The following is an 8,042-nucleotide window of genomic DNA, read 5'->3' as shown; positions in this document are numbered from 1 at the left end:
TAATTCATTGTGCATGCTGCTGCTTTCTCATCCCCTGCAGGGAAACCGCGGACTGGTGAATCAAATTTCTAGTTCCGTACTAGGTCTTTATCGCAAAAAAGGAACCAGTCCGATAGGAACTAGATCCCCTCCAGTCCAAAATCGGCGAAAAGTGGTACTTTTAAATAACTAATTTTTTTCAGTTTTTTCACTAGAAATCTATATCTAAAGTGACGAATTTAGAAATGGTTCGGAACTATAGAAAAGGGGATGCAGAACGAACTAGATCTTATTTGTCGAATTTAGAACTAGTTCGGAACTTTCGAATAAGGGATGCAGCGGGGGGCTTGTTTACTTTACATAGATACATATGTGTTCGGCGGCTTTTTCGTTCAAATACGCTTCTATTCTGTGCTTCGCAGATGCTTTTTCATAGCTTGGTAATACAAAACTAAAATTTGTGTTAACATTTCAATATCTTGGGACCGTCTGGAATATAATAAATAACAGCGAGCACCTCTGCAAACTCAGCTACAGCTAAAGGTATGTAAACGTACATTTCTTCATTCAAACAAATTTAATTTCAAATTGAAAACACATTTCTTCCAAAATAACTTAAAATCGCGCCACGGATGAACCAAAAAGATTGAAAAATCATGATACTTTTTTCTTTCGTCTGTCAATTTTCGAACTGGTTCGGAACTATAGAATTTAGGTCTAGTTCGGAACTATCGAAAAAAGGATGCAGCGGGGGGCAATTGACACTTCCTAGGACATCGCCATGTTAAATTCGCCAGTTGCTTGCATGCAAAAGAGTTTTATCGCGAGTCAGTACTGGGTCTAAATGTACTAGAAGCGCACCAGTTCAGCACTAGAGATTTTCCCCACAGGGTACGTACACGTGATGGTTATGCTCTTTGAGCGTATGCTCGTTCATGCCATGCCCATGTGACATAGCCAAAGATGCGAATATGGTGAATTTTGTCAGATTTTACACTTGATTGAGATTTTAATTTTGAAAGACGAAAGTGCGAAAAGTAGAATTTTGTTAGACAGAATTTCAAAATGCGGAACTTTCAAAAGCGGATAATAGTGCGGCAAAACCATCGACAGTAGCACCATCGATGGTTTTCGATGCTTTTGTAGACAACCATCAATAATATCGATTGTTTATTAGAGTGACCCGCTAAAGAGAAAACGGTTACACAAATATAATTTTATTTACGTATATTATATTTGACGGATTTAAAATCCACAAAAAATACAACTTTTCATGTACTTTCAAGCTAATAGTTCATTTCCACCAAGCCTTAACTGCTGTTTATGCCTATTGAAAAACAACTTGAAAGGGGTAGTTGCTCATTTTAAGTATAAGAAAATAAAAGTAAAAAGGCAAAAAGTAAGAAATAAACCCTGCCGATTATCCAATGACGAAATTCCTGCAACTTACCTGACCTCTTAAGCTTTTGGTGAAAATAGGATATAAGAGGGGGCTATCACAGAAGCCCCCATGTATGTATTCCAAGTATACGCTACGTTCGTAGCTATTCGGATTCAGTGATAGTATTTTCGTAGATTTCACGAAAAATGGATATCTCGAATCGAATGATATCTCTACTAAATATGTATCAGAAAATTCCGAATAAAACCAAGTAGTAAGAAAGTTCAAACCAAGGCACTGTATTTATGTATTTTTTCTTAAATTAATAAAAAGGTTTCGCGACAACTATTTGCTTTTCGCAGGTTAACGTTAAAAAGGAATTTGCATTTATTAGTACGAAGTAAAATACCATTGATGGTTTAAAAAACCCATAGGTAAAGGCATTGGTCCCATCAATGATTTTTCAGCACTTCTATACACCAAAGCAGTTACTCTGGTCCAAAGTATCCACTCAGGTACTTGCGAGATGCAAAATACTTCCGAACTAAATGTATTTGTTGTACTATAAAAGATCCCCTGCAGTGAAACCCCAAACTAGTCAGGAAAATACTAGTTTACAACTAGACATTAATTATTACTTTTAAAAAATTACTGAAATGTGCATAGTTTATGAATTTAATTTATTTTAATGAAAACTTTTATTTTTATTTTAGTGCACTCAAAAATAAACTAAAGTATTGGTTTTACTTTTAATTAAATTTTTTCTTTTCCATATTCACTTTATTAAAAAAGATAAAAATATAGTATTTATTGTACTTGAAAGTTTTTACTTTTAATATCATTTAGTGGAAAATATAGTTCAATTTATGTTCGAAAGTTTGAAATATTTATGTATTTATTTTTCCTTTTAATTAATACTCAAAAAATTTAACACTACTTATTGGCAAATCTTATGGGTCGATTATCGATAGCAATCGAGCTTCAGTTGTGTTTTGTTAGTTGCCAAATCGATATTACAGATGGCAACTGGCAACTTTCAACTGACAATTGCAGTTGCTACGAAGTGTGTATACAGGCGACTACATTTTTGTGGTTGCTGGGAATATTTTTGGAGCGTATTTAGGAGCGAAAATTTAAAAGTGTGATATATTTTACTTTTTAATAATTTGAACGATATTAACATTTTGCAATGCTGCTTGCTTTTACAGAATATGGTGAAAATAAGCAAACAACTTGAAATTTTAGTTTCCGTGGAGTACGCCCTTTTGGCGAAACAAAAGCGAACACTGATTGCAAATTTTTTTCTTTATCAACTGAAGCACCTCTTTCAAAACTACCGACACACCAAGGTTTCCAAATTAAAGGCATTGCTTTTTTCTTTATCTACTAAAGCACCAAGTTAAAGACATTGCTGTGGCACTTAATCGAAGAGGTGCGCAAGCTTTTATGAGCGAAGGTATTGAAGTTCAACGAAGTGGTTCATCAGTTTATTAACCAATTATACTACTGCTTCTTTTGGAAGTCCTCAATATGCTTTGAAAATGAACACAAAACGATAACAAAACAAATGCCTTGAAAGCATTAACTTTTGCTTACAGTGCACGCGGTAGCTCTAGAGGATTGGAATCATCCTTTAAATGTCGCCTGAATGAGGCCGCGTTCATGCACTTCTCTTCCTCTTAAACAAATAATTGTGATGAATTTAGCTTTATTGCTGTATTTTCTTTAAAACTCTTTATTTTAATAATTTAATTTTACTCGCATAGCTTGCTTCAAGGCACATTAAAAAAAAAANTGAGTTTGGTCGAAATTAAAAATCATGCTCGTACCTGACCGGTTGTCTGGAAATGGAAAGCATCTATAAGATTCTCACCGTCCGTTGGATTACAAAAGATGAGGCGTCAAATGAAAGCGATTCGCCTCTAGAAAATCACTAATGTTTTATTTCTTTGAATAGGATGGCCACCTGTTAATAAACTTCGAAATAAAAACTGTGACAAGAATTTGTCACTGATATAGAATGGGGCCGTTAGCCTCTAGATGTGCAAAGATGCATTTTTTGTAGAAGGGTTGTTTAAAAATTATAAGATCTTTACTGTTCGTTGGATAACAAAATGAGATACCAAATGATAGAGCATGGCCTGCGTATGTACATAAACTTTTATTTTTTAGTAGGGTTGCCACCTATTTAAAAGTTTCTAACTTATCTATACATAAGTAGTATAATGGTAAGTAGAGATTCATTTAATGCGCTTGTATCGAAAACTGCTAAACGAATTTGTACCAGATTTTCTCTAATATATTCTGTATAAACAGGAGCATGATCTTTGGTATTTAGAATTTCTATAGGGTAGCCATAAATAATTATAAGATCATCGCAGTTCGTTGGATTACAAAAATGAGGTGTCAAATAAAAGGATTGGCCTCTAGATAAGCATAAATATTTTATTTTTTGAGTAGGGCTGCCAACTGTTAAGAAAATGAATATATTCAATCTTAATAAGCGAAGATATCCAACTCTGCACCGTCACTACCCAACGAAAATAAGTATAGCATCGGTGACATAATTTTTTTACTGTCAAATTTCAACTTGTTCATATATTTTTCCGTAATAAAAACTGTGACAAGAATTTATCACTGATACAAAATAGAGCCGTTAGCCTCTAGATGTGCAAAAATGTATTTTTTGTAGAAGGGTTGTTTAAAAATTATAAGATCTTCGCTGTTCGTTGGATAACAAAATGAGGTACCAAATTAAAGAACATAGCCTTCGTATCCACAACAACCTTTTTTTGAGTAGGGTTCCCACTCAATTAAAAATTACTGCTTTATCCTAACATAGCATGAAGCAAAATTGAGATTTTTTTACCACGCCAAACGCTAATGGCCGTGCGCGCTACCAGGGCCTGGGCTAAAGCCCGGTTCAACTTAAGATAAAAAAGCAGCTTCTCCTAAAAATACGATCGTCGTTCGAAGCCGGCGCAAAACTGTACCTCCCTCCCCTTTGTGTGACAACATATTGGAGCATGCCACAAATCGGAGAAGCTCGGCCAAATACTAACATATGTATGTATAAGTAAGCGCCAATATATTACACTATACGGCAAAATCGACCTTTTTTCTGGGTATTTTACCAAACGAATTTTCTTTAGTCCAGCGAACAGCCCACATCTTATAATTTTTCGTATAGACGGCAACCCTTTTCGAAAAAAAACAAAAATTATTTTTTATCATAGGTTCATAGGTTCGGAGGCTAACTTCGAAAAACGGAGAAATTACTTGTTTAATTATGAGTCAACTACTTAAAAAAAGTCAGTTTGGTCCAATACCCAGCCAAATGCTGTACAGTGTTATTATTATTAATCTCGAAAATTACTAGACAGATTTGGACGAGACTTTGCATAATATAATCACGTATAATACGTGAAGACATATTTTGTTAATGACATCACATTTGCATAGTTTATTCAAATTAAAAAAATTGGATCTTCGGATGTACAATAAGATTTTATTTTTTCGTTGTCAAATGAAAGGATTTGGCCTTCAGGTTTATTTTTTTTTTAATAGTGTTGCCGCCGTCTAAAAAATTATAAGGTTCGTTCGTTGCATTAAATATATTAGATATCAAACAAAAGTGCTTCGCCATTAGGTGTACAATAGGGTTTTTTTTAAAAAGGGTTGCCCCCTTTTTTCTCATACACACATACATATACATATGTACAAATTCAACGCGTTTCGAAGCCTCGCGCATACGATGCCGGCTAGTGTATATACCCTGCAGTACCGGGGAGCGACAACAGGACTGATGAAACGGTAGTTACTTGGTAAACTCCGTCAATTACCGACCGACTACTTGTAGTGTATTTCAACGATTACTTTTACAAGGCAATGGCCTAGGCGGTAGTCTCCATTGGCTCTCTCTGCACTACCGGGAGTTACTAACAGTGTTGCCGTTTTAGCCTTTTGGTGGCTAAATTTAGCTACCACATACTTTTTTGGCCACATAAATTTAAAATTGCCCCTAGCCCTTCTTTAGCCCTTTGGAGAATTTATTCATACTGGGCATGAAAAAGTTGTATACGTTTAATTTGATCTAATTTGTTTGCATTTATTTAAGAGATGAATTTTTTAACTAAGAAAGACTGATATATATACATGTATGTATTGTATGTTCCTTACGTTTTTATACATACATACTGTAAAAGTGTTAGGGCTGTTTTTTTAACTTATCTATTAACGATTTAACTATAGTTTAAAATAGATAAGTTTACAGCCCCTAGGGCCAGTTTTTCAGTGCCAGTTTAAACTCAGATTAAGTAAACTGAGTTCAAATTGAACAGCTGGCTGACATTTGATTGGCTGATCTTAGTTTACATCAGTCAGATCGGGCGTTTTAACTTAGTTTAAGCCACGGCCGTGCACTAAAAAACTGGCCCTTAATATGCCTCATTTGTTAAATGGCCCATCAAGTCGATTGACCGTGTATATTCTTGTGATTGTACCAGCTGCTGGTGCGACTTCAAAAACTATTTGAAAATTTTTTGGCGGAAATTTCTTGCATTATATGAGTCAAAGCCGTGTTTGTGGAATATTAAGTTCACGATATTGCAGTTGTGAATTAAAAAAAAAAAAAAAATGTTTAACAAAATGGTAGAAAAATTATGAAATTTCGGCTCTAATTATTTCGATCTTTCCTCGACCTCATTTGTAAAGAAATAAATATTGTACCAGCATGCTGGTCAGTTATATGCTTCGAGCCTGATGGTACAATCACTTGATCGAGCCAGCAAGCTGGTGTCGAACAGAGTGTCCAGATTTGGCGATTTAGTGCCAATTTGGCGGTTTTTTTTGAATATTCGCGCGTAAAAATTTAGGGAATCGCCGTTGTCGATTTTTGGCGATTTTTCCCTTCAAAAAAAAAATTGTTTCCAATTATAAAAATATACAAAACTTAGTTTTCCACGATAATTTTACAAATAGGCTAATGAACTGCGTGATGAACTTGACTTAACAAGCATATTAAAAGAATATCAAAAATTTTTAATTACCCTAATCGAAGAGCTTTTGAAACGATTACCTAGTCAATTAAATACTTTTAAAAAAGCTTGAATTTGTCACCAGAAAAGTGTTAGAATCACAAGAGTGCGAGTTTCACTATCCAATACTATACTTACTATATGCCAATTCACTATCAGCCCAATTGTTAAAATTCCCGGGAATTTTGTTCTCCGGGAATTTGTTTCTCCCGAGAAATAAATCCTCCAATAATTAACTCTCAGGGCGTAGTGTTTTCCCCGAAAATTTGGGATGAGGAAATTCGAGCTGCTGTTTTGAAAAGCTAACACTTTTTTGACAGCTCAATTCCGCCATTTAATATAAAAAATCCTCGGGGAATTTTTATTCGTGATAGGAGGAAATGTAAAATAGAGAAAACTCCTAGGCAGTTTATGTTCAGAATCGGCCCATAAATGAATTTGAGGGAAAAAGATGCAGCGGAAACTGAATATTTAATTCTTTTAACTTTGCCATAGAATAACTTTTTTCATAATTGCATTCCCTCCGACTCTGAAGAATTTTGGATAATTGCTTACTGAGTGAAAACCGCAACAGGCAATAAAATGTTTGGAAATATAAGTAAAGTAGCCGTCATATTATTATCCTTGCCGCACTCAAATGCTTTTGTTGGCTTTTTTTCCGTAATGAATTCCACAAAAACTAAGATTCGAAATATGATGAGGTTGGAGAGCCTTGATTCACAGTTCGAATAAAATGGTATATGAAGGCTAATAGTTTCTGCTGCAAAACGTTTCCAATATAAAACAGTATGTTATCAACGCGCAATATATGACAACAACACAAATGTGAATGATTCAGACACTAAAGGTGATTTTGAAGAAATTGTGGAAATAGCTGGTGTCGCCTTATTATAGGTTTTTATTTAATTTTTAGGGCCGAGTGCGTAAAAGCGGATTGTGCGATAATCAATTAATACGAGCTATAATCAATTTAATAGTTGCGCAGTTCTATTGCAAAATGTGTTGAAACAAATATTTTTAAAAAGTATGCGTATTTTTAAAGAAAACTGTTTGTACATCACTATTATATAAGTGATTTGTGTTATCTATTAATACCCTGAAGGTATTATATTCGTTTTTTTAACCTATCTCGTTTTAAAGTAAAAGATTTGTTAAGTCGATTTCATTAATTAAAAAAAATTGGCGATTTTTGGCGATTTCTTTTCAGAAATTGCGCTTCTTTTTTCAAAAATCTGGACACCCTGGTGTCGAATATTTCCCCTATTATACAAAAAAGTTTTAGGTTGGATAAAATATTTGCTTTTTTTCCAGATTTCATTGTTTATCTATACCATTACTTATTGAAAATGTTTGCGTGTATACTTATATATGATTATGTAAGTAAACAATTTTAGCTACCATTTTTAGCCACAACGACTATTTTTAGCTCTTTTTATCCCTTTTTTTAAAGGAATTTGGCTACCACTAAAAAAGCTTCGCGGCAACACTGGATACTAAAGCAGTCACTTGCGTGATTTATGGGCGCCCTCTGTCGTAGTTTATCGCTATCCTGCTTACGACTGAATCGACTCTGCACTACTATGTTTAGTACCATGGTATTATAGAGTAGCTACTTACCTAGGAGTCGGTGCAGTAGCGGTTCAAAA

This window comes from Rhagoletis zephyria, unplaced genomic scaffold (assembly GCF_001687245.7).
Source record: "Rhagoletis zephyria isolate East Lansing unplaced genomic scaffold, Rhagoletis_zephyria_1.1 Rzeph_scaffold_00480, whole genome shotgun sequence".
NCBI lineage: Eukaryota > Metazoa > Arthropoda > Insecta > Diptera > Tephritidae > Rhagoletis > Rhagoletis zephyria.
Note: the sequence above shows the minus strand (reverse complement) of the source record.